Below are 23,122 nucleotides of genomic sequence, written 5' to 3'. Positions count from 1 at the left end.
AGAATGTTCACCCAGCACTTTAGCGAGTTCCACACTCCAGCATAAGCTCACTGCACAATATTGCCCGAAATCTACAGCACTTTCATAGGGATATAGAACAATGGTGTCTGAAATCCACAGCATTAGCAATGGGATATTAGACACCAATGTCTAAAATCCAGAGCATGACAACTGGGATGCTAAAAAAAAGTATCTGAAATGTGTAGCACTGTTATAGGAATAGAATGCAACTGAGTCCAAAATCCACATCATTACCATAGAATTCCTATACCGTTGATTTGAAATCCACGGCATTGCCTAGGGATTCAACAAGTTGGTGTCTGAAAAGCACAACAATAAAATAGGAATGCTATAAAATGAAGTTTCTGAAATTAATGGCATTATCATTGGAATTCAACAGGAAAGTATCTGCGATGCGCTACTTTACCATGGCAATACTACACAGTATTGTGTGAAATCAATTACATTACCAAATGTAGGCGGCACAAAGTGTCTGAGATCCATTACATTACTATAGCAGTAATGCATGATTGTGTCCAAAATCCAGAGCATTGCCATAGGAATACCATGCAAGAGAGCCTGTCTAAAATCCACAGCATTTCCAAAACAAGAATTGGCAAGCCAATAAGCATGGTGTTGACACCTAGCCTTTTGGCTCTACCAATGCTTGTTTTTTTTTTAGCATTAGCTGTTGTTGGGGAAATCGGGGGGACCTGAATGATCTAAAGACAAAAACAAAATTCTGGCTAAATGCACAAATGTATATTTGGTCTAAAAAAACACACATTGCCACAGAAGTCACTGGGACTCAGTGGAACTACTTTATGTGTGGTTGTGCCTCACGTGAAACTGACTGGAGAATCCTGCCACTCACAGTGAAGTTAGCCAATGACTAGAGTGCACAGCCCCACTTTCTCATGCTGTACAACGTAGTGGGCAGGAGAGGCCTAAAAATGCCACAGTGACTAGAATCAATAGCTGATTCACAGGGACACTGAACAAAAGTATCTACAATCTGGTGCAATACTGCATAAATACTGCAAGACAGTGCCTACAATTCTACCACCTATACTAGTGATAACGCATAATAGAATCTGAAATCCATAAACCTACTGTAGTATTAGCATGTGATATTTCTGAAAGCGACAACATAACTAAAAGTACGACATAAGGGTGCAGAGGCTGGGCACCATGTCTGCTCTCTTAGCAGAAAATCATCACGGGGCAGATAAGCACGGGCCCAGCCACCATGGCTAATGACCACACCCTGCACCAAGAGTGCCCTACATGATACAGGATCGTGTGCATTGGGTTCAGTGGCATAGCAGCTCAGCAGATGCCATTGCCAAAAAGTCTTCCTTACAACCTTCAGCCATGCTTATCGAGTTCTTACATTGTCACTGGTGCCTTAATATGTATTGTCACTAGTGATGCTGTAGGAGTCGCGTCTTGTGATATCTGCTGTGATATCAAGTGTGAAGATATTGTCAGTGCCTTGGGAAGTTATAGGCAGGGTAACTGGAATTATGCGATTCTGTGGCCACAGCTTTTTTTCGCATAACTGTGTATTTGTGGAATTTGCCACACAGTCCATTATCTGCTGCATAATCTGCATATTTTAACAAAAAAAGTTGTTTCTAGGTCAAATGGATCAAAAGTTACTAAAAACCTGCAGTGAAAGACCCTCCACAAATTTTAACAGATCTTCTTTTAATTGCTTATTTCTGCACTTGGTAGTTAAACTGGTTCTGGCGAGGTGAAATCTTTGCCCAGATGGTATAACAATGTGTTAAAATTTCAAAATAATTAATGCTATCAACAAAAATGTATTGCAATATGCCACAGATTTTTTTTTTTTTTTGCTGCTTAATTTAGTGCTCCCCTGCCGCATAAAGTAGTTTCCCCCGTCGCATTAAGTTCAGCAGCCCAAGTTATAAAAAGCTATGACAGAACAGTTCTGGAAAACAGGCAAATGTGAGTGTAGTTTGTGGACTATAACCATAACATTCCCTCAACTGATCATGTTTTTTTTGGAAATTTCTTTCATGTTTGTAGCAGGGATTGGGCGGTTCTGTCTCTAGGAGTCTGACTTTGTTTCTGAGATGCTGACTGAATTTTCTCGTGTACACTATGTGGTCTCGTGGATATCCCTCGCTTTCAGGATGCTGTTTTGCTTCTGAGCACATTTCCTGCCTCTCACTTACTGGGGGTGCTGTCTTGTAATCTATCGAAGCTATTAATGTCTCCTCTCATCGCCTTTTCCCAAGATCTGCTGCTTGCTGACCAAGCCTGTTACCTCGCAACCTTCCTTCTTGCCTCTTTTGCAGGAACTGCTTCTATCCATTTACCAGCCTCTCCACTACCCCCAGGCTTCCCCCACTGCACCCCCAGTGACAGGGCTTCAGCTGTAATGCCTGATATATTGTGGTGGCAGTAGCAGGCTGGTACTGCCAGCTGCCAATTCTGTCACCATCCCGGCCCTCGCGATGTGAATGAACTCTTTGTTGTCTGCCTACTTTGTTTCTGCCTTCACCTTATCAGTGACATCAAGAGCGGACTAGTGGCTGGGTCCAGAGTGGGCCAGATCACAGGTGTAAAACCAGTAGCCCTGCCTGAACAGTGTCAGCTCTTCCTGCAGTGGGGAACAAAGCCCAAGGTGTGAGGGGCCCACAGCGTCCAAATCATGGCTGTTGATTTTACTACCTTGCAGGTGGAGGGGCGGAAGGGCCTATTTTCCCTGTTTGCATTTGTCTCATGGCTCCTTTGCTATGACACTGAGAGCAGGTAGTTCTGCTGGGCTATCAAAGGTGCTTCGTGTATTTTCCAAATACAAAGTCTGGTATTCTAATGGGTATTCTTCCGTTTGAATTTTCCTGGTACAGAGAAATCCTGACCCAATACTTTAAGACGTGTGCTTGGCTTCAGTCCCAATGTGTTAAAGAGTGATTTAAAAATGAATAAATACCAATGTAAGGGCACTAGGTCAGACTTGTAAAGTTGAGCCTCCAACCGCCCCACACCTCCCGCCCTTCCCCACCCTCGTGGATAGATTGTTTGCCAAAGCCTAGACTGCAATTAATTTGAAGTCAGGGTTCTAATCACATGGCAAGTGTCTTTAAATGAAAAACGGAGTAAAAATGACAAAGAATAATTAAAAGTTTAAAGTGTCTAGCACTAACCATACAAGAGATGCAGAAAAAAATAGATTACAGGATATGGCCCAGATACATGGTCCTTGGGCTCACTTGTGGTATATTCTGAGGTCTATTTTATCTATACAGCTCATCTAGACAGTAATTGGCGATTGCTATTATATTGGAGTTAAGCATCACACATACCTGTGTGGGAAGTTTTAAACATTTGACTCTATTGAGGAGCCTAGGAGGTATGATATCTTAGTGTCATAGGGAAGTCAATTCTGGTGACACCGTCGAAATCTGTTATTGTAGTCTCTAAAGTTTTAGGCTTCTCTCTTCTATTTTTTTAACTAAGCCAACGTCGAAAGTTTTGGTATCAAAAGTGAATAAACTCGGTTTATCTCGGTTTGCTATAGACATGTTCTGTTATGGTCCCCAGGGTACTACAATTTTAGTTAGGGTCACTGAGGCTTTCTGGGACCAACAGCTCATTTACTGCCAATCAGAGTCTGAAATATCTAATGGCCCTAGGAATTGATATATATACCTGGATAGCCCTTCTTTAGCTCCCATATTTAAAAAGCCTGTATCTGATCAAGGTTGAACAAATTCCTAAAGCAGTGGCCCACCAGAAGTCCAGTCTGTCCTATGATTATGTTTTAGGGGGACATGGAATATAGGAAAGCCAATGCCTACCAAACCATATGTCATGGCCACACGGTTTCACTTACTTGCGATTGTGGAAGAGGCTGGGGGTTTCCTCAGTCTTCAAGAGAAAATGTGGTATCTGGATCACACGGGTGAAACGTCACAAATCTGTTTTCCAGCTTAGGCTCAAGGGAGGGCATAGGAGCCAACAGTTTCTTGGAATTATAATTATCCCAGCAGGATCAATAAATGTATCACTCGGTGCAGGACCATGCAGAAACATTGCAAAAGTTTAATAGCCTCCCTTGAGCAGTTGCTTACTGTATGAATAATTGAAAGTACAATAATGGTGCCTGTTTGATGATAATATCCTCAACTGAAGGACTGAGCAAGTGCTGCTGCTGCAGCAAGAAACATAACCTCTATATACTTAAATGCAATTGAAGCACGTTTGAAAGAATGTTTCCTTTTTTGACATGAACATTTTTTTTTTTAATTTGCTTGCAAAATTCGTGTTTTCATCACACTCATCATTCTGAACATGACAGTTATTTCCAGTTTAGGATAATCCCAAACATTTTACATCTCATTTTAAGGTCTGAAATATTGAATGTAAAATTGCTTCTGTTAGAAATGGGGTCTGTAGTTGGCAGTCGGTTTTCACCCTGTCCAAGTAGGGACCATCACTCTAGTCAGGATAAGGGAGATACCCAGCTCCGATAACCCCTGCTCACCCCCTTGGTAGCTTGGCACAAGCAGTTAGGCTTATCTCAGAAGCAATGTGTGAAGCATTTGCACATAACACACAGTAACACAGTGAAAACACCACAAAAGGACACCAGGCCACCAGGCCAGTTTTAGAAAAATAGCCAATATTTATCTATGTAAAACAAGACCAAAATGAGAAAAAAACAACATACAGTAATACAGATATGATTTTTGCAAGAATTAACTTAACAATACAGTTCTTTGAAGTCAATAGCTTCATCTGGGGCTATCACGGCATCGTGAACAACAACTCCAACAGTTCAGGCCGGCTGCAGCGTCGCAGGCCAACTACTGTGTCAGGAACACCCACAAACAGTACCTTGGAAATGCAGGGCGTATTGATCATCGCGATGAGATCTGGAGTGCGGCGTCACAGGCGTCAGTTTTGGAGATTGGTGCGGGGTCGTTGGGACCTTGAAGTCACAAGCGGTGCAGATCGAACTCCGGGCTGATCACTGTGCAGGTGTCACGTGGGTTCTGATTAGGGCAATGAGGCTACTGGATTTGGGCGGTAGGATCGCCTTGGTTGTGGGTACTAAGTACAATTCCACACCATGTGACACCTGTCTGCCTAATCCGGGGTTTCCGGCTAACTAGAAGTGCCCCATCTCTTACCAAGATGATTAGGGCAACCAAGCTCATGGCAAGATAGACTCCCCAGGGAATCGTGGTACATCAGATCTCATTCCTTTTTTCTCCAGTTCCACTCAAGCAAGGACGACGGAGGTAGGATATATTTCAATAAGCATTTATTAAAATATCTGCAACTTCGGTTAAAAGTAGGTGCATGGCAATAACAAGGATAATAAAAAACAATAGGAGCAGGCATGTAACTAAAAGTTTAAGACACAGAAACAGTCCTACCATGCTGTCTAATTAGGGGAGTGGATCTATAACCCCTCACCTACACTAAGTATGAGCATAGTATACTAAGACTAATCTGCCTTTCGGGTTTCCCCCTGGGAGAACATTATCCCTCATACCTTGAGAAGAGGCCTGAAGTCTAAAAAGACACCGTCCCCATCTGGATCAGGGCTCGGTCGTCTAAGCCATAAGCTGTAGTGAAGCTTGCAGCAATCAGCATACAGTCATGGTCATCTGGCTGGAATCTCCCTCTAACTTGTCTGTGACAAGGGGGTGTTTTTATAATAAACCAGCTAACATTCTAACAAATGGTCCCCACGTATGAGTGTGTGTTTTTCTGTGAATGTTGCAGACACAGCACACCACGTTTGTCAGCAACCCTATCTGACTGTAGCCTTGGAGAAAGCACAAAGTGAACTACTTGTCCTACTAAGAATGTGATGCTTTTTTAGACGAAAGAACAATGAGATAGAGAAAATAAAACAGCACCGCAAATGTAGCTATTGCTAGAAAAATAAAGCAATGCCGAATAAAATGTAATCGGGTTAAAGTGCATAGCTGCAGGCCTAGTTAGCTAAAACAACTTATTTAGAACATGGCTAAAAGAGCTATCCAACACAGGCAGCGGCTCGGTGATGACGGCGGTGAGACCAGGACTGCGATGTGAAGCAGGCGGTGCGACGTGCGGTGTCTCCAGGTCTCTGTGCAGGCAGCGACGTCATCGTTGCTGAAGTGCTGTCGTCAGTAGACCCAAAGCGGCAGTGCGGCGCAGGCTCTGTGCAGTGTCCACGGGTCGTGGTGCAGACAGAGGCGTCTGTTGACAACACTCGAGTTGATGGCGCTGGCGTCAGTGGACCGGGGCTGTGGTGTGGGATGGTGCTCTGTGTACCTCACGAGCGGTGTCCTCAGGCCACGGTGTAGGCAGCAGCATCGGTGTCACCGTGGAGTGGTGCCGTTGGGGATGCCAGGGCTGCAGTGTGAGCAAGGCGATGCAGAGTGCGGTACCCACAGGTCACGGTGCAAGCAGTGGCTCTGGGACGGTGTCTGGTGGCAGTGGCGATGAGACCAGGGTTGCGAAGCAACGTGGGGCAAGGCTCTGTGTGGTGTGGTCAGGTCACAGTGCAGTCAGCAGTGTTGCAGTGGTTTTTCTTCTGTTGCAGCACAAAACACACAGTTCCCACTGCTGTAGGCAGATGAAACTGAAGTCTTTGATATCCCTGAGACTTCCAACAGGAGGCAAGCTCTACTCCAAGCCTTTGGAGAAATTTCACAAGCAGGATACCCAGCAAAGTCTAGTTTTTGCCCTCTTTAAGGCAGAAACAGCAACAGCAGGCCAAACAAGCAAAGCACAACCAGCAAAGGGGCAGTATTTCTTCAGCTCTTCTCCCTGGCAGATGTTCCTCTTGATCCAGAAGTGCTCTCCCAGTCTGCGGTTTTGTGTCCACTATTTATACCCCTTTCTGCCTTGGAAGTAGGCAAACTTCAAAGGAAAGTCTGTGTTGTTGGTAAGATCCTTCCTTGCCAGGCCTGGCCCCAGACACACACCAGGTGTGTCAGCTCCCCACTCTAGCCCAGGAGACTCATCAGGATATGCATGCTACACCCCAGCTACCTTTGTGTCTCTGTTTAGAGGGAATTCACAACAGCCCAACTGTCAGTCTGACTCAGGCATGGAATACACAAACAGGCAGAGGCACAGAATGGTTTAAGCAAGAAATGCCCACTTTCTAATAAGTGGCATTTTCAAACTGACAATCTAGAAACCAACTTTACCAAAAGGTGTATTTTTAAATTGTGAGTTCAGAGACCCCAAACTCCACATCTCTATTTTCTCCCAATGGGAAACTGCACTTAAAATATATTTAAAGGCAACCCTCATGTTAACCTATGAGAGAGATGGGCCGTGCAATAGTGAAAATTGAATTTGGCAGTATTTCACTATCTAGACGTGTAAAAACATCAGTATGTGTCCTACCTCTAACATACACTTTGCCCTGCCTATGGGGCTACCTTGGGTCTATCTTAGGGGTGACGTTCATGTAGGAAAAGGGAAGGCTTGGGCCTGGCAAGTGAGTACACTCGCCAGGTTGAATTGGCAGTTTAAAACTGCACACACAGACACTGCAGTAGCAGGTCTGAGACATGTTCACATGGCTACTCATGGGGGTGGCACAATCAGTGCTGCAAGTCCACTAGTAGCATTTGATTTATTCTCCATGGGCACCCCTAGTGCGCTTTACTAGGACTTACCAGTAAATCAAATATGCCAGTCATAGATAACCCAATCACCAGTAAAATTTAAGTATTTAAGCACTTTAGAACTGATCAGCAATGGTAAAGTGTGCAGAGACAATAAACCAGCAAAAACAGATCCAGCATACCATAAAAACAGGAAGTCAGAAGGCAAAAAGACAGGGGAAACACCCCAAAAGATGCCGTGGCTAACAGCTTCCTACTGAGACATGATATGATATACGAGATATGATAAACATAATGAATATGTTACTTATTAGTGTGTTCTTTGGGGCTATTTCTTAATGAAAATAGGTTATTTTGTTGACCCAATAATGTAGGCAGAGTAAACTTGAAAGAAACTTGAGGCCTAATTTTAAAACATAACCTGGAACAGAATAAAGAAACACCTTTAAATAAAAGAAGCATGTTTGATATGTGCTCCAAATCTAAGCTATAAGCTACAACTGGTGTTGATGCCTCTTTTGCATCCACCCCCCAACTCAGTTATAAGGGAATCGATTAATAACAGCTAACCTCCACACATTATGAATAAGCACCTATTACCAAGCCTGCAAGTTAGCATACCAAAACCCAGGATCTCTTCTTGTAAGACATGTATTTGTTTTTTCCCACAAATACCATAACATGGTATTCAGTCACATTAAGCTCAAGTTATAGCCTTTTTCCTCTCTTGGCTGTAGACTATTATGGGGCTTTTGCATCAGCAACTTCAGTTTTTAAACTTTACTCTCATTGAATTACTGACCTGCTTTAGCCCCACAGAGGGATGACTGTGGAGCAGAAAAATAAATGTTAGTTCCGACTTATTTAAATTTACAATACAGTACAAGCCCAAGTTTACCACGACCAGCAGTAGTCTGAAAGACATGTGGTTCTCACAAGAGCTCCATTCAAATGGTTTGGTTATGGGTTCACTAGCCAAAACTCTGTATGGTAGCTACAAGTGGAAAATTTGATTGTGTAGCTACTATATTTGTCTTGACATGTGAATTTGCTACTCCAACCACATAATCTAATATCTAATGCATAATTTGCAGACTTTAATACAATAAAAGTTTGTGTCTGGCCACCCAAATGGATCAAAAGTGAGAAAAAGTGGTGCTCATGGAATGCCGTGCTATGCAAGATGTTTGGAAAGGGTAAATACTCATCTTTAGTTGATGGTTGCTGTAATTTAGTAATGAAAAAAGTGCCTATATTGATAAGAGCAAATAAACATTTTCATATGATGGACTGGGCGGGGTCATTTTTCAGCAGCAGAGAACAAACACTTTTATACTTTAATGCAAATTGAACAGGATTTAACAAATGTTTCATTACCACTTTATCGTACTTCCCCATACCAGTCCTTTTCTGTTAGGTTTAACCCATCCACCTATAAGGAAGATAGAGAACCTAAAATTCCTTATTCTGCTGTTTTAAACTCCTTCCCAGAAGAAGAGGTATAAGACGGTTAGACTAGAAACAGAATCCTGGAAACACCCAATTCCTGTCCTCCAGTCTCATAAAAGGCCTGCAGGATGTGAATTAATGGTTGAGTTCTATAACTTTCCAGATGAATACTCTCCAATTCATTATTTCTGTTGTATCTCCAGGTATTTTCTGACTTTCAGCAACATGAAGGGTGCATATTTTCACTTTCCCATTCATCCTTCACACCAGCGATACTCTTAGGATGGGATCTATCAGAGAAATACTTCAGTTTCAAGGACCTTCCTTTCAGACTAAAATCTATTTCTTAGTATTCACCAAAGTAATGGCATCATTGGTTGTCATTCTTCATGTAGATAGCATTTATGTTCAACCTCATCTGGACCCTTGCTTCTTCTCCACATCTGATAAAGCTTCACACAAAAATAGCATGCAATCTTCCACTTTCTAAAGGTAAAATCTCCTGGGCAGCTCGAGTTCTTTGGGGGGGCACGTCAGCACCTCATTTGGAAGTGTGATTATTCTGGAGTCTGAAACCTCAATCCCAACTCACAAATCTACTAGAAAGGTCCACAGCACCAGCTCATTACTGGCTGCAAGTTCAGTAAGACACTGTGGTACCATGGACAAAGCTTCACATGAATCCCCTGACTTGTCATCCTCTTCATTACTGGTATCCATCCTCTGCTGATCTCAAAGTCCTAGTCCCAGTAACTCATCTACATATGCAGTGGACTTACACGATCGTTGAACACAGAGCATCTATCCAAGGGGGTGGAACTGGTACCTCCTTCTCCGATGTTGTCAGCTAACTAGCCCACATATCCTCCCCTTTTTGCCAATAATTGTTGTTGATTCACTATTCACACAATTAAGGCCCATATTTATACTGTTTTTGCGCCGCATTTGTGTCATTTTTTGACGCAAAAGCGGTGCAAACTTACAAAATATAATTGTATTTTGTAAGTTTGTGCCGCTTTTGCGTCAAAAAATAGCGCAAATGCGGCGCAAAAAAGTATGAAAATGTGCCTTAAAGTTCACCTCAGAGACAGCATTTTCAAAGGAGAGGGTATTTGTACTGTCCACTGATACTTTGTAAGTAACATAGATATATTTATCTTAGTTATGCACCCATGTTTGAATCCTAAAGGAGCTCCTAGTTTTCCACAAATACATTAAATATCAAGTGTACTCGTTTGTTCTGTAGCTATGCTTTTAATAGAAAGAGAAGCAGTGGGAGCATATGGTAAATATGAACATGATGTAATGTGTAAGAACATAAATGTGATCGATATAAATGAGACACGCATTTTGTTACAAAAACTGTACTTGTGAGCTTGTTTTATTTTCCTTAGAGCATGGTTTGCATTTTCTCACTGCATAATTTATTCAAACATGTAGCATAATTTGATCCTCCTATGACACATATTTCCAGCGGCCCTGACTAAGATGAATTGTATCAGAGTCACAAAGGATCTCAGTAACATCGAAGTAAGTCTCTGGAAAACAAAATGGAAATAAAAACAAACTATAGCAATCCCTGCCCATACAAAACACTAATCTTTACATCAGCATCATAAAAACATCACTATGGTTGACATTACAAGTTGAGTTCCCATAGTCAGTGCAGAGAATGAGGGGATCCAGCCGGACCTTGGATCTGACAGCTTTTTGAGCCGTTTTGGAATCTGGGCCTACCAATGAACCATGATGACTTGTCCCACTGTAATTTACTGAGACCATGACATATTCAGCAGTTCCTGCACATTGTCTCATTTCCGTTTGGAGCAGCAACCTGCAGAGGGGCTTCTGATTTACACTTCCAATTCTGCTCTATGAAAAGGACTCGCATAACAGGGCATCGGCCCTATTTTTGTTTGAGGTTAATCGTGGCTGGGAGCTATCCGGAGCCTATCATCTAGTTGCCTGTGCAATGTGGAGACACAATGGCATTCTGCTTGTCATCTCTTCACAAGTGCTTAGGAGAAACTATGATTTGGGGGCAGATTTTTGACATTATTCAACAGGTGTATGTAAAAGATGTGCATTCTCTGTAAGAATGCCAGATGTATCCACCTGTATGAGTAACTGCACTAATAATTAAAATAGGACCTACTAATTTATTTATTTTATTTTATTTGCTTATATCACTGTTCATCCCAGTGTATGGTGTCACAGCCCTTTACATCACACAAAGACATACACAACACTTAAACACAATGACTATGAGAAGTGTGTAAACCAATGCACAGGGAATGTAACAACATACAATGGGGGTTACAAGGTGTTGCAGTCACATATCATCTGTATTGACAGACATTATGGGGGTCATTATGACCCTGGCGGAAGGCAGAGAACCGGCAGTAAGACCGCCAACAGGCTAGCGGTCTTACTTTGTGGAATTATGACCATGGCGGTTACCACCATGGTCATCCGCCGGTTCTCCGTTCCGCCGCCAGGGCGGAGACGACCGCCGGGCTGGAGACCCGGGTCTCCAGCCCGGCGGCCATCACTATACCGCCGGCGGTATTTGGACCCGGCTTACCGCCGTGGATTTCCAGCGGTTTGAACCGCCATGAAATCCATGGCGGTAAGCACTATCAGTGCCAGGGAATTCCTTCCCTGGCACTGATAGGGGTCTCCCCCACCCCCCACCCGACTCCCTCCCCTACCCCCCCACCACCCCTGCCACCACCCAAAGGTGGCAGGGCCCCCCTCCACACCCCGACCCCAACATCACTTCACCCATACCCACACGACACGCACGCAGGCACCACCTACATACTTACACGCACACACGCCGACATACATGCCAACATCCACACACACAGTCAGACACGCACACCCACATTCAAACATGCACGCACACATCCATACAGACATACCCACAGACATACACGCACTCATTCCCATACACACAACACCCCCGCAAGCATACACACCCTCACACTCCCCCTCTACATACACACACACACACACCCATGCACCCACACAACACCCCCCCACCCCCCTCCCCTCACGGACGATCGACTTACCTGGTCCGACAATCCTCCGGGAGGGGACGGGAGCCATGGGGGCAGCTCCGCCAACACCAAACCGCCAACAGAACACCGCCACGGCGAATCACAGGACGTGATTCGCTGGGCGGTGTTCTGTTGGCGTGTCGTGGAGGTGGAGCAACCTCCACTTCCCCGCCTCCCGCCAGTATGGCTGTTGGCGGCTCTCCGTCCGTAAAAGGACGGAGAGCTGCCAACGGTCATAATAGGCCGAGTGGGAAAACCGCCACCACTGGCGGTCTTCCGCACAGCGGTCTCTCGGCGGTCTTTAAAAAAGACCGCTGAGGTCAAAATGACCCCCTATGTGTTAAGAGTGAATTGTCTGGAAAAATACAAAGCCAGGATCTAAAAAGTAATGCTTAGGTTAGGGTGTCTGTACCCATACGTTTTTTTTTTTTTACGACCCAAAGGAATCATTTTAGCAACAGTAGAAAAACTAAAGATTGAGGGGGGGGGGGGAAACAAAACGGTTCTAAACCTTTGCCTTGCAGTTTGCATGCAGAGCCTTGATGCCGTCTCAAAGCTCACCGTGCTATAGTTAAAAGATTTTGGCGTATGAACTGCAAGTGATAAAAGAATTTCTATGAAAAAAGGACCAATCCACTGAGTCATCTACTTAAAATACAGATCGGTGATCTGCATCTTACAAGTTGTGCTTAGCAGCAGGTACATTAATCCTCTATAATGAGTCAAAACTGTAACTAGATAAAGCACAGATCTCCGTAGCAGGAGCATTAACCAACAGAGTTATCTTACTGTTACTACTATCCTCTAAAAATTGTTGGGCACACAAAGTTGTCTCAGCAGGTGCCTCAAACCCGAAGTAAGTTTAAAATGCAACCTGCAAGTGACCAATTAAGTGAGCCTGAACAGATTTACTCTCACATTTGTCCTTGTTGCCACTTTCTTTGCGACATAGTTTAAATAAATAAATAAATAAATGTAGAAGTTGACTGTCAGAGTCCACATTTCATGACTCCGCCCTCGTCATTCCACGCAGTTTCTGTTGTTCCAACTTCACCCCCAGTTTATGGGATCATGGAAACTTTTTCCATTTCCAGCACTGCCCATTTAAGCTGGCCGAAGCCGTCTGCTGCCCTGTGATTGCTCAATGCCCTGTGTACTCCACACACATGAGTAGGACGTAAACGAGGTCTCGAGATGTTGTGGGGTGTCGGCATCGTTCTCAAGCCTGCCTCTAGCTCCGCCTTCCACCCGCCTCCGTGCACGAGAGGATGACTAGCATCATGGCCCCCACGACAGATGTGCGCCCCCAGCCTGTGGTTGCCCCCCCGTGGAAACCTGCCGGAGCCGGGATCCCTGGGATACCGGGACAGCTTGTAAGTGTGCCTCCGAGTGTGTAGGGGGGCCTGGCTGAGGGACGGGGCAGACGGGGGGAGTATGGGGCAACCCAACAAGGCACTTCCTGCGTCTGCTTGAGAAGTTGACTGGGTGGCAGCGTATGCGTGGAGCCGGGGTGCAAGGGGAGGGTGAAGGGGGGATGCTTCCTCCTTCTCGGGGAGCTGGACAAAGACGTCCCGGCTGAGGACTTACAGGGCTCGGGACGCTGGTACAGAGAGGGGAGAGGAGGGCTGGCTGGAAAGCGGGAAGAGAGTCTGACAGAAATCGGGGGTGGGCTGAGAAGATGAGGACATCCCGTGAAAGAGAACGGCGCACAGACGGGAGGATAGAGTTAAGAAATCTTAAACTGCGCACTAAGACCCGGAGAAGGAGGAGAGCAGACTATATTTAGCCGCCTGGAGCTGCAGACAGTGCGCCGGTCCTGGCCCATCCTGCCCAGCCTGCATGTGCGGAAGAGGACAGCCCTGGGACCGCCGGGGATCTGCTGCAGGTACCGGGGAGGGAGTACCAGACACGGGATGGGGACCAAGAGCGAGGATGAACTCTGGGAAGGGACAGACACCAAAGCAATTGGGGCAGAGATCGGCGTCCATACAGAACGGGGATTAATCAGCGAGATGAAGCTAGCGGGTAAAGCGGTTTACAAGGCGCTTTACAGAAGAGACTCAGGACTTTAGCCAGGAGCCCCAGACAATGACGTCGGAAGGAGGAGGCTGTGGGGAAGATAAAGGGGTCCATGTCGTAGCTAGGATGTAAGAGCTGTGGAAAGGAACAGAGTGTGTCTGTCGAACGCCTGCGATGCAACGAGAGTGTCTGGGGGTGTAGAGAAGGACCGGGTGCTCTGGTCCTAAGTACGTACGTCATCATGGGAAAGCAAGAACTGTGGGACGGGCTGGGAGTTCAAGGCAGAGAGGTTGGATACGGGCTAGAAGTTATTGTAATATCCACCATGGAATAGCAGAGACTGTGGTGACGGCCAGAAAGTCCATGTGATATCTACAATAGGAAAGCAGAGCAGTGGATACCAGCTGGGAGTTCATGTGATGTCTGCCACGGGCTAGGAGAGACAGTGGAGACTGGCTTGGAGTTCAAGTGATAGTTACCAAGGGATAGCACCGACAGTGGAGGCTGGCTGACGGTTCGTGTGATATCTACCACGGTATAGCACAGACAGTGGAGAAGGGCTGAGAGTTCATGTGATATCTACCACGTGCTAGCACAGACAGTGGAGAAGGTCTTAAAGGTCACGGGATCTCTACCATGGTGTAGCACAAACTGAAAAAAACGCACGATAGATCAATCATTATCTACTTTGGGATAGCCCAGTTTGTGGAGAGGGCTGAGTTCATGTGATATCTACCACGGTATAGCACAGACAGTGGAGAAGGACTGAGAGTTCATGTGATATCTACCACAGTATAGCACAGACAGTGGAGAAGGACTGAGAGTTCATGTGATATCTACCACGGGCTAGCACAGACAGTGGAGTAGGACTGAGAGTTCATGTGATATCTACCACGGGCTAGCACAGACAGTGGAGAAGGACTGAGAGTTCATGTGATATCTACCACGGTATACAACAGACAGTGGAGAAGGACTGAGAGTTCATGTGATATCTACCACGTGCTAGAACAGACAGTGGAGAAGGTCTTAAAGGTCACGTGATCTCTACCATGGTGTAGCACAAACTGAAGAAGGCATGATAGATCAATCATTATCTACTTTGGGATAGCCCAGTTTGTGGAGAGGGCTGAGTTCATGTGATATCTACCACGGTATAGCACAGACAGTGGAGAAGGACTGAGAGTTCATGTGATATCTACCACGGTATAGCACAGACAGTGGAGAAGGACTGAGAGTTCATGTGATATCTACCACGGGCTAGCACAGACAGTGGAGTAGGACTGAGAGTTCATGTGATATCTACCACGGGCTAGCACAGACAGTGGAGAAGGACTGAGAGTTCATGTGATATCTACCACGGTATACAACAGACAGTGGAGAAGGACTGAGAGTTCATGTGATATCTACCACGTGCTAGAACAGACAGTGGAGAAGGTCTTAAAGGTCACGGGATCTCTACCATGGTGTAGCACAAACTGAAGAAGGCATGATAGATCAATCATTATCTACTTTGGGACAGCCCAGTTTGTGGAGAGGGGCTGAGAGTTCATGCAGTATCTACTATGGGAAAGCATAGACTGAAGAAAAGGTAAAACTGCCTGCAATATCTATCCTGGGATTGGAGAAACTGCAGAAGGGCTGAGAGGTTGGGTAATATCTACCATGGGATTGTAGAGACTGCAGAAAAAATTGCTTACAGTCCATGTAATATCTACACCGAGACAGTGGCCGGTGGTCAGAAGTGGTGATGGGAGCTCTGCTGATGGTTATCATTGTAGAGACGTATGATTTATAGCCCTGGAGTGAAAGACTGAGAGTTCATACAGCATGCATCTACCACTGGATGGCATTTATATGTGAGAACTGAGCGGTGATGTGATATACTGTATACCATAGGATTACACTGACAGTGGGGAACCTGGCTGACTGTTCCTGGGATACTAACCAAGCAATAGCAGATGCTGAAGAGAAAGGCAGAGAGTTCATGTGGTATCTAGAATGGGGTAGAACAAACTGCAGATGGAATGAGAGTTCATGTGTTATCTTTCACGGTGTAGCAGCGACTGGGCTGGTGAGGTAACTTGCCTGAGTGTTCATGTGATATCTACCATGGGGTAGTAGAGTGGCAAGGGCGTACAGTGTATGTGATACCATTTGTTGGCTAGCCAAGACTGTGGAGAACATGGCTGGGATGCATAGCAACTCATCTCAGAAGTATACCCTGGCACACAGCGAAAGAAAGAAGCACATTCAAAAGGTTCTGCTTGGCAAAGAATTGCGCCAAAGGTGCAATTACCTAATGCTCATAGGAAAATATGTGCAATCCACCCCTCTATGCCACCTATGTTCTTCAGAAGATTGTCTCCTGGTCATCCTGAAAACAAACCAGATGCAAGCACATAGGTGACCTACAGTTCTCTTGTGGATGACCTCCCACCTTTGGTAAAACCTGCCCAGCCAATTTCGTCATACCCAATCATCGATGTAATTCAGGTCACAGCGCAAACCCACCTGTTCTAAACTTTCTGTTCCCCGACCCTGGACTTTCTTGACCTTTCTGCAATGTTTGACACAACCTCTCAAAATGTTTTTAGCACGTCTTACGAGCCCAGGAATTTTGGAGAAAGCCCTGTATTGGATCACCTATTACCTAACAGACTGCACCCAAGCATCTACCCTACCACCTTTTAACTCAGTCTTCAGCAAACTTAAACATGACATACAGCAGGGCTCCCTGTTGTGCCCTATGCTGTTAAAGGCTTATGTCCAACCTTTTGCCAGGAATATCCATTCACTAGGAGTCTCATTCACGACTTAGTACTGAAGACATCCAAATTCTCCATGATGTTCATAGCTCCCTGGTCTCTGTCCCTTTCAAATTTCAACAGTGCTTGCAGAAATCAGACATTCTTCTCCTAGGAAAATAAGCTTCCTAGTCTCCAGTTTAGGGGGCAGAAGCCCCAGGAACTCATCATCTACTTGTCACTGTAATACATAATTTTGGCTTCTAGTATGGCCAAAGCAATCAGTCTCCTCACTAATCAGACAATTACCAGCATTTTGCCTCCATTAGCTAAGTCTCCTCTGTAAAATATGCCCGCTTACTTGACTCCATAATGCGCACTGTGGTTGAAGTGCTCAGCCTCTCCCGACATGATGACTGTAACTTGCTTGACTTCAGACTTCTTTCAAAATCCTAGACCATTTCAAATATATCCAAAATGCTGCAGTCTGAGTGATTTTTAATTGTCCTTGAAATGCTCATATTTCAGCCTTCAGCCTCCAGAACCATTCCACATTGGCTATCTATTAAAAAATGTATTCTTTTTAACACACTGTGTCCTACCATGCATTTCACACTACAGACCCAATCTACCTCCACTGTCCTGCAGGAGTGCTCAGATCCTAGGCACACCATCTGCTCTGTTACTCAGGTTCTTCCTTTAGTGGACCTCTGCCTCTACCAATTGGCAAGATTTCAGATCTTTATTATTTTATAAGAGGTCTCAAGGCTTAGCTGTAGTCAGTTGATAGATAATCATTCAATCAAACAATCAAATGGATTTGTAAAGCACAGCTTATCGCCCTGGGGTTATCTAGGTGCTATGGGAAGTTGTTGTGTGCCAGTGGTTATCCCCAAACAGCTATGGTTTGAGCTTTTTCCTGAAATCGAAGAGAATGTGCAATGTGCAAAAGTGCGGGGGATAGTTCCAGGACTTTGCTGCAAGGTAGGAGAAGGAGCGACCTCCGTTGTGGCTGCTTGGGACGTGCACAAGAGTTGTAGAGCGAAAAACCCTGGTTGGCTAGTGGAAGAAGAGTCTGCGGTTAATAAGCTTTGGTCCGATGTTGTGTAGGGCTTTGTATGCAATGGTGAAAACCTTGAATTTGCACGTCCTGTGCACCAGCAGCCAGTGTAGCTCTTTTTGGTAGGGTGAGTGATGTTTGCCCTTCTGGACAAGCCTTGCAGCTGGGTTCAGAATGATCTGGAGACGGTGGAGGAGTTGGGTGGGGAGTCCAACATAGAGAGTATTTTCATAGTCTAGTCTGCTGGTGATGATGGCTTGGATGATTGTCTTTTTGGTTTCGATGGAGATCCATTTTAAAATCTTATGTAGCAATCAGAGGTTATGGAAGCTGGTGGAGGCCACTGTGTTTATCTGCTGTTTGAAGGTGAGTTTGCTGTCGATGATAATTCTTAGGTTGCATGCGTGGTCTGTAGGGGTCGGAGGTTGTCTGAGCATGAATGGCCACCAGGACTCAGAGGGGTTGCTTCCGAAGATGATTACCTCCATTTTGTCGGTAGGCAATTGGATCTCATCCCTTCAGCGATGTGTGTTATGGCGTTGCTGAAGTTGTCTCTGTGGGTGGCAGTGTCTTTGGAGAGGGAGAGTATTAGTTGTGTGTCGTCGGCATTGGAGATGATGTTGAGTCCATGGGAGCGAACAAGCTCAGCTAATAGCACTATATAGACATCAAAGAGGGTGAGACTAGGGAGGATCCCTGCAGTATGTAGCAAATGTTGTTCTTTTGTTCTGAAGCAAAGGTTGGCAGGTGGACTCTGGGTGCGGCCTGTGATGTAGGCATGGATCCATTAAAGGGTGTTGCATCTGATCCAGATGTGGTGGAGTCGGGAGGTGATGTGTGAGATGGTGTTGAATGCAGCAGAGAGGTCTAGGAGGATCAGGGCCGCTTTTTCTCCGTGGTCTAAGAGGGTTCTGATGTCCTCCATTGCAGCAATGAGGGCGGTCTTTGTGCTATGGTTGGAGCAGGCTGTATCCTTCAAGGTGTTCGGAGAGTTGTTTGTTGTTGGCTTTCTCCAGGACCATGGCTGGAAAGGGGAGCAGAGAGATGGGACGGTAATTTTGTAACGTACTGGGGTAGGCTGAAGGTTTCTTCAGGAGTGGTTTGACCTCTGCTTGTTTCCATACCTCTGGGATGGTGGCAATTTTGATGGAAGGTTGCAGATGTGAGTGAGAAAGCTGCTGATTTCCTTCTGACCCAGGGTGAAGATGTAATGGTGACAGGGGTCCGCGGGTGCGCCAAAGTGGGTTGAGGTCATGAGGGCGTCTGTTTCCTGTATGGATAGTGGCTTACAGTCTGTGATGAGGTGGCTAGAAGATTACTCAGTCGGAATCAGAAGGTGATCTATGTTGGTGGGTTGCAGAGGAAAGTTGCTGCAAGTGGCTGTGATCTTGTTGTGGAAGTAGTCGGCAAGAGAGTTGCAGAGGGTCTGGAAAGGTTGGATCATGTTTTCGGGGGGCTGCTGGGCGGAAGAACTTTATGACGATCTTGAAGAGTTCCTTTGGGTGGTTGGTGCTTTCCTCGATGCGGCTGAGTAGGGTGCCCTTCTTTGCTTCTCTGAGGTGGCAATGGTACTTGTTCAGCACATCTTTGAAGGTGCAGTGGTCAGCGAGGTCCGTCATGCAATGCCATCGTCTTTCTCACCTTTTGCATTCTCTCTCATGCATGCGTAGTTCATTGATGAACCATTTAGCGGGCTTGCTGCATCTTCTGGAGCTGCAGCTCCTTGTGGGGGTGACTTTGTTGGTGCCATTGGTGATCCATTCAGAAAGGTTGCTGGCATCTCTTTTGAGGTTGCTGCAGATGCTGGGTTTGTTGCACTGGAGGGCGATGGTCAATTATGTCTCAGTGACTTTACCCCATCTGCAGAGAGGGGGAGGTGGAGGTGTGGTGGATGATTCCAGTCTGCTGGCTATCTGAAATGTACCAGGTGGTGGTCGGTCCAAGTAAGCTCTGTTGTGTGTGTGTGGACTTGATTTTCTCACTGGCTGTGAAGATGGGGTCCAGGGTGTGTCCTGCGGTGTGAGTCAGTATGAAGACTAGTTGTCTGAGCCCAATGTTGTTTAGGTTGTCTACAAAATTGTCAGTATTGTGGTCATTGAGCTCATTCAAATGGAAGTTCAGATCTCCTAGGAATATGTAGTCTGTTAAGTAGATGGCTGAAGGAGTGATGAGGTCTGCAATGGATCTTCAGAAGATGGGTCGAGGTCCAGGGGGTTTGTATGCAAGGGTTCTTCTGATGGTTGTTCTGGCATTGGTTTGGATTCTGTAGTTTAGTTGTTCCATGAGGCGGGTCTCTTCCTCTTCGAAGGTGGTGCACGAGAGGTTGTCCATATGCATGATGCCGCTGCCTCCTCCGTGTTTGTTGTGGCAGTCCTTGTGGATCAGTTTGTATCCTTTCGGAGTGGTGCAGGCAATGTCGAGTGCTTAGGTGGGTGTGAGCCAGGCCTCGGTGATGAACATCAGGTCCGGCAGGAGCATGGATACGGTGTCCAAGATTTCTGTGGCATGTTTGCAGAGTGAGCATGCATTGATCAGCAGGCATTGGAGATGCTCCACAGGCTTGGAGGGGGGGGGGGTGCTGGTGTGGTGTTAGTCTGGGTGTTGCAGATGAAGTGACAGTGGTGGCAGGTGAAGGGTCCGACCATGGTCCAGAGTGAGGAGACGTAGCAGTTATTGTCTCAGTTGTTGTCCCTGTTCCTGGAGGCCGAGGCCCTGAGTTAGGTGGCAGAGTATTGGCGGGTGTAGGGAGATCTAGGGTTCTTGGTGATGGACTTGTGTTTGGCGCACCTGCCTGCTACACACTCACAAAGCGACTGCCATTAAGTAGGTCCTGAAGTGGGAGGGATGCGGGGGGAGGGAGGAGGCATGCAGGAGCGCAGAGGAGCAGGATAAAACAGAGGGACGTAGTAGGGGGCCTGAAACGGGGGGAGTGAAAAAAAGAGCAGGAATAATGATGGAGAGGCGGCAGGGGGCTGCAGAGAAAGCAGCAAAACAGCATAACAGGAAGAAGGAAGCAGGAGGTGCTACACTGCAAGCGCTATAGAGTGCTTAGCGTTGCGGGGAAAGCTGATTTAGGACGTGCTAAAAATTGTAACTGCACTGTTGACTGCTGTCTTACACCATTATACCCTTATTGGTGATTGCCACACTATATAAAAACTATTAACATAGCATAACCCCTTATTTCTATTCCAATTCACAAAGCTTTGTCATCCAAAATACATGTATACCTACGCCTCTTCTTCCAGTGCCCAATAATTGCAGTTGCAAGACAAGTATTTTTTTCTACGTGTCCATATTTGCCTCTGTATCTTGAAGGAATTTAATTCTGCAAGCAAAACAAACATAAAGTCAAACCTAACCATGAACATGTGGTATATACAGTGGAGTTTCAGAGACAGTGGATAGTTGGCTCTGAGTGTTTGAGATCTCTGGTCTGGGTTAGTGGTGACTGTTCAGAAGGGCTGTGAGTTTGTGTCAAATCTAGTATTCGATAGCGGAGACCATGGATAGGGGCTTAGATTTGATGTGATAGCAACTACAGGATAGTAGACACTGTTTTGAAATTGCCAGAGAGTTTATTTGATATATCCAGTGGGATAGTAGAGGATCGGAAGGGTTTAGAATTTAGTGATATTGTTTGTACGATAGAAGCACCTTAACTTTCTGTTCTGTGCAGCGCTCTCCACTTTGAGAGAAGGCGGGAACAGAGCTCAACAGGTTTCATTAAGCACTGAGAGGAGAGGGATGCGTTTGAACAGGTGATTTTGCCAATTGCCAGCCCTAGTTTCTGTACCGTAATTTATAAGCTTCATGTTGACACGGAAGCAGTAGGGGTGAAATTTGAACTTGGTGATCTGGAGGTTGTATCATGTCCTACTTTGGTATGCAGGCTCAGAAGAGTTCCATGCTGTAGACAGTGAGGTTTCACCAAACCTGGGACATAAACCATTCTAGGAGTGTGAATGATTACTGGACATATTCATGATGTGGTCCATATAGTATGTAGCTCAGCTAGGCATGCTTTTTAGACAATCACATAACAGGAATGTTGAGCACAGTATTTCATGGGAAGACACTAATTCTTGAGGCACAATTATGCACATTGATCTTTGTTGCCACAGTCTTGACACGTTAGCTTTCAGAAAGCAGAGTTCCTTCCCGCTCTGGGTGAAGCCGCAGAACATCATGGTGAATATAGCTCCTGCTCATAGTTCAGATGCAAACCTGCTTTCCACTACACAGCAATGTGGAGTGGGCAGGAGCTAAAGCCATATAAGATGAACCTTCCTCAAAAGGGGAGTGGAATTAGGTCCAAAGAATACAGGGGGTCTCTGGACCTCGCAGGTGCTCAAAAGGGCATAGTATGTGCATTACTATGTCCCAAGTGGGCACACAGGAAGATGCTGAAGTGTAGGCTGCACATATGTACTTTCACCTTTGACACCTGAGAGTGCTAAAGCCAAGAAAGCAGAGCAGAACATCTGGTGTTTTCCAGTGTCAACTAAAAAGCAAATATTTTCTTCGAAAACTCTAATTAGATTATATCACTGCTTTGAGTGACATTAGAAGTGATAGTTTCTAAAAAATGAACTTAGAAACATTCATAAATTGCACCACCCCATGAGTAAACCAAGAGAAAGGTCAACTCTCATGATCTCTCTGTAATTAGCCTACCGTGTTATAATAGGTGGAGCAGCATTATTGTCCATAAACAAATACAAGAACACCCTTTATACAGTGTCTTGCTTTAATTGAATTATTTGCAGATGCACTAAAATGTGACTATCAAGTAAAAAGGAGGTACTATGAAATAAAGTAATTGCCTCGGTTTACACGATTTAGTCACGTAGGGAAGCTGGATTGAACCCTAATTTCCTGATTACATATTTTCTAATTCAGCCACTGGAATATCTCCTCCAGCCTCTTGGTTTAACACCAAAGACACAGTGTTTTGTGTTTTATTTCTGTGGAAATCAAGATAACACGCCCGCTTTCTAGAAAAAAAGTATTAAGCTAAATTAAGGGTAGGTAGAGTACTCTATTTTTATGCTGACATCAAAGTTTAACCTCCCCCTGCCAAGCCTGGCTGTAGCCAGACTTCCACAGAGTGCTCACACTTAGCATTTTTTGGTTTTCAGAGGGTGGGTCCAGGATGGTCAACAGAGCAGT

At 45.4% G+C, this 23,122-nt stretch overlaps 1 protein-coding gene across 3 annotated transcripts in view; it reads left to right on the top strand.

The window, feature by feature from the left end:
- Positions 1 to 23,122, top strand: part of AKNA (AT-hook transcription factor) — a 279,571-nt gene that overhangs the window by 26,087 nt on the left and 230,362 nt on the right. Inside the window, exon 1 of one of the 3 annotated variants that reach the window (XM_069241504.1) lies at positions 13,358 to 13,500. The exons of 1 other annotated variant lie outside the window; for it this stretch is intronic. The gene's annotated coding sequence lies outside the window, so the exon portion shown is untranslated. Of the gene's footprint in view, positions 1 to 13,357; positions 13,501 to 13,674; positions 14,013 to 23,122 lie in introns of those variants that run through there. One more of the 3 variants, XM_069241505.1, reaches the window with a different exon arrangement.

The sequence above is a fragment of the Pleurodeles waltl genome, chromosome 6 (genome assembly GCF_031143425.1).
Source record: "Pleurodeles waltl isolate 20211129_DDA chromosome 6, aPleWal1.hap1.20221129, whole genome shotgun sequence".
NCBI lineage: Eukaryota > Metazoa > Chordata > Amphibia > Caudata > Salamandridae > Pleurodeles > Pleurodeles waltl.
Note: the sequence above shows the minus strand (reverse complement) of the source record. Positions and strands in the feature narration are given on the sequence as shown.